The sequence below is a fragment of the Lepisosteus oculatus genome, unplaced genomic scaffold (genome assembly GCF_040954835.1).
Source record: "Lepisosteus oculatus isolate fLepOcu1 unplaced genomic scaffold, fLepOcu1.hap2 HAP2_SCAFFOLD_53, whole genome shotgun sequence".
NCBI lineage: Eukaryota > Metazoa > Chordata > Actinopteri > Semionotiformes > Lepisosteidae > Lepisosteus > Lepisosteus oculatus.
Window position 1 is genome coordinate 1,631,360 of NW_027168075.1, and position 4,872 is coordinate 1,636,231.

Genomic DNA, 4,872 nt, shown 5'->3' on the forward strand with positions numbered 1-4,872 from the left:
GTTCTTGCCCCATAAGTTACATGGGGTTGACCAAACTTGCAGAAACATGTTTATTTCTGCTGAAAAACACGTTTTGACACATTCAGCACACTGGGGTTAAGACCTGAGTGTGTGGGCTCTTCTGAGCCTTGCAGTTACATAGGGATACAGCTGTCTGAAAAAATGCATTTATTTCGGGCTGAAAAACACGTTTTGAAAAGTGTGCTGTTACTACCCCATAACTTACATGGGGTTGACCAAACTTGCAGAAACATGTTTATTTCTGCTGAAAAACACGTTTTGGCACTTTCTGCACACTGGGGTTAAGAGCTGAGTGTGTGGGCTCTTCTGAGCCTTGCAGTTACATTGGAATTCTGAAGTCTGAAAAAACGCGTTTATTTCAAGCTGAAAAATACGTTTTGAAAAGTGAGCTGTTACTGCCCCATAACTTACATGGGGTTGACCAAACTTGCAGAAACATGTTTATTTCTGCTAAAAAACACGTTTTGGCACTTTCTGCACACTGGGGTTAAGACCTGAGTGTGTGGGCTCTTTTGAGCCTTGCAGTTACATAGGGATACAGCTGTCTGAAAAAACGTGTTTATTTCGGGCTGAAAAACACGTTTTGAAAAGTGAGCTGTTACTGCCCCATAACTTACATGGGGTTGACCAAACTTGCAGAAACATGTTTATTTCTGCTAAAAAACACGTTTCGGCACTTTCTGCACACTGGGGTTAAGAGCTGAGTGTGTGGGCTCTTCTGAGCCTTGCAGTTAGATAAGGATACAGCTGTCTGAAAAAACGCGTTTATTTCGGGCTGAAAAACACGTTTTGAAAAGTGTGCTGTTACTGCCCCATAACTTACATGGGGTTGACCAAACTTGCAGAAACATGTTTATTTCTGCTGAAAAACACGTTTTGACACTTTCAGCACACTGGGGTTAAGACCTGAGTGTGTGGGCTCTTCTGAGCCTTGCAGTTACATAGGGATACAGCTGTCTGAAAAAACGCGTTTATTTCGGGCTGAAAAACACGTTTTGAAAAGTGTGCTGTTACTGCCCCATATCTTACATGGGGTTGACCAAACTTGCCGAAACATGTTTATTTCTGCTGAAAAATACGTTCTGACACTTTCAGCACACTGGGGTTAAGAGCTGAGTGTGTGGGCTCTTCTGAGCCTTGCAGTTACATTGGGATTCTGAAGTCTGAAAAAATGCATTTATTTCGGGCTGAAAACCACGTTTTGAAAAGTGTGCTGTTACTGCCCCATAACTTACATGGGGTTGACCAAACTTACAGAAACATGTTTATTTCTGCTGAAAAACACATTTTGACACTTTCAGCACACTGGGGTTAAGAGCTGAGTGTGTGGGCTCTTCTGAGCCTTGCAGTTACATTGGAATTCTGAAGTCTGAAAAAACGCGTTTATTTCAAGCTGAAAAGCACGTTTTGAAAATTGAGCTGTTACTGCCCCATAACTTACATGGGGTTGACCAAACTTGCAGAAACATGTTTATTTCTGCTAAAAAACACGTTTTGGCACTTTCTGCACACTGGGGTTAAGACCTGAGTGTGTGGGTTCTTTTGAGCCTTGCAGTTACATAGGGATACAGCTGTCTGAAAAAACGTGTTTATTTCGGGCTGAAAAACACGTTTTGAAAAGTGAGCTGTTACTGCCCCATAACTTACATGGGGTTGACCAAACTTGCAGAAACATGTTTATTTCTGCTAAAAAACACGTTTCAGCACTTTCTGCACACTGGGGTTAAGAGCTGAGTGTGTGGGCTCTTCTGAGCCTTGCAGTTAGATAAGGATACAGCTGTCTGAAAAAACGCGTTTATTTCGGGCTGAAAAACACGTTTTGAAAAGTGTGCTGTTACTGCCCCATAACTTACATGGGGTTGACCAAACTTGCAGAAACATGTTTATTTCTGCTGAAAAACACGTTTTGACACTTTCAGCACACTGGTGTTAAGACCTGAGTGTGTGGGCTCTTCTGAGCCTTGCAGTTACATAGGGATACAGCTGTCTGAAAAAACGCGTTTATTTCGGGCTGAAAAACACGTTTTGAAAAGTGTGCTGTTACTGCCCCATAACTTACATGGGGTTGACCAAACTTGCCGAAACATGTTTATTTCTGCTGAAAAATACGTTCTGACACTTTCAGCACACTGGGGTTAAGAGCTGAGTGTGTGGGCTCTTCTGAGCCTTGCAGTTACATTGGGATTCTGAAGTCTGAAAAACGCATTTATTTCGGGCTGAAAAACACGTTTTTAAGAGTGTGCTGTTACTGCCCCATAACTTACATGGGGTTGACCAAACTTGCAGAAACATGTTTATTTCTGCTGAAAAACACATTTTGACACTTTCAGCACACTGGGGTTAAGACCTGAGTGTGTGGGCTCTTCTGAGCCTTGCAGTTACATAGGGATACAGCTGTCTGAAAAAATGCATTTATTTCGGGCTGAAAAACACGTTTTGAAAAGTGTGCTGTTACTGCCCCATAACTTACATGGGGTTGACCAAACTTGCAGAAACATGTTTATTTCTGCTGAAAAACACGTTTTGGCACTTTCTGCACACAGGGGTTAAGAGCTGAGTGTGTGGGCTCTTCTGAGCCTTGCAGTTACATAGGGATACAGCTGTCTGAAAAAACGTGTTTATTTCGGGCTGAAAAACACGTTTTGAAAAGTGTGCTGTTACTGCCCCATAACTTACATGGGGTTGACCAAACTTGCAGAAACATGTTTATTTCTGCTGAAAAACACGTTTTGGCACTTTCTGCAAACTGGGGTTAAGAGCTGAGTGTGTGGGCTCTTCTGAGCCTTGCAGTTACATAGGGATACAGCTGTCTGAAAAAACGTGTTTATTTCGGGCTGAAAAACACGTTTTGAAAAGTGTGCTGTTACTGCCCCATAACTTACATGGGGTTGACCAAACTTACAGAAACATGTTTATTTCTGCTGAAAAACACATTTTGACACTTTCAGCACACTGGGGTTAAGAGCTGAGTGTGTGGGCTCTTCTGAGCCTTGCAGTTACATTGGAATTCTGAAGTCTGAAAAAACGCGTTTATTTCAAGCTGAAAAGCACGTTTTGAAAAGTGAGCTGTTACTGCCCCATAACTTACATAGGGTTGACCAAACTTGCAGAACTATGCTTATTTCTGCTGAAAAACACGTTTTGACACTTTCAGCACACTGGGGTTAAGACCTGAGTGTGTGGGCTCTTCTGAGCCTTGCAGTTACATGGAGATTGTGAAGTCTGAAAAAACGTGTTTCTTTCGGGCTGAAAAATACGTTTTGAAAAGTGTGCTGTTACTGCCCCATAACTTACATGGGGTTGACCAAACTTGCAGAAACATGTTTATTTCTGCTAAAAAACACGTTTTGGCACTTTCTGCACACTGGGGTTATGACCTGAGTGTGTGGGCTCTTCTGAGCCTTGCAGTTACATAGGGATACAGCTGTCTGAAAAAACGTGTTTATTTCGGGCTGAAAAACACGTTTTGAAAAGTGTGCTGTTACTGCCCCATAACTTACATGGGGTTGACCAAACTTGCAGAAACATGTTTATTTCTGCTGAAAAACACGTTTTGGCACTTTCTGCACACTGGGGTTAAGAGCTGAGTGTGTGGGCTCTTCTGAGCCTTGCAGTTACATAGGGATACAGCTGTCTATAAAAACGTGTTTATTTCGGGCTGAAAAACACGTTTTGAAAAGTGTGCTGTTACTGCCCCATAACTTACATGGGGTTGACCAAACTTGCAGAAACATGTTTATTTCTGCTGAAACACACGTTTTGGCACTTTCTGCACACTGGGGTTAAGAGCTGAGTGTTTGGGCTCTTCTGAGCCTTGCAGTTACATAGGGATACAGCTGTCTAAAAAAACGTGTTTATTTCGGGCTGAAAAACACGTTTTGAAAAGTGTGCTGTTACTGCCCCATAACTTACATGGGGTTGACCAAACTTGCAGAAACATGTTTATTTCTGCTGAAAAACACATTCTGACACTTTCAGCACACTGGGGTTAAGAGCTGAGTGTGTGGGCTCTTCTGAGCCTTGCAGTTACATTGGAATTCTGAAGTCTGAAAAAACGCGTTTATTTCGGGCTGAAAAACACGTTTTGAAAAGTGATCTGTTCTTGCCCCATAAGTTACATGGGGTTGACCAAACTTGCAGAAACATGTTTATTTCTGCTGAAAAACACGTTTTGACACATTCAGCATACTGGGGTTAAGACCTGAGTGTGTGGGCTCTTCTGAGCCTTGCAGTTACATAGGGATACAGCTGTCTGAAAAAATGCATTTATTTCGGGCTGAAAAACACGTTTTGAAAAGTGTGCTGTTACTACCCCATAACTTACATGGGGTTGACCAAACTTGCAGAAACATGTTTATTTCTGCTGAAAAACACGTTTTGGCACTTTCTGCACACTGGGGTTAAGAGCTGAGTGTGTGGGCTCTTCTGAGCCTTGCAGTTACATAGGGATACAGCTGTCTGAAAAAACGTGTTTATTTCGGGCTGAAAAACACGTTTTGAAAAGTGTGCTGTTACTGCCCCATAACTTACATGGGGTTGACCAAACTTGCAGAAACATGTTTATTTCTGCTGAAAAACACGTTTTGGCACTTTCTGCAAACTGGGGTTAAGAGCTGAGTGTGTGGGCTCTTCTGAGCCTTGCAGTTACATAGGGATACAGCTGTCTGAAAAAACGTGTTTATTTCGGGCTGAAAAACACGTTTTGAAAAGTGTGCTGTTACTGCCCCATAACTTACATGGGGTTGACCAAACTTACAGAAACATGTTTATTTCTGCTAAAAAACACGTTTTGGCACTTTCTGCACACTGGGGTTATGACCTGAGTGTGTGGGCTCTTCTGAGCCTTGCAGT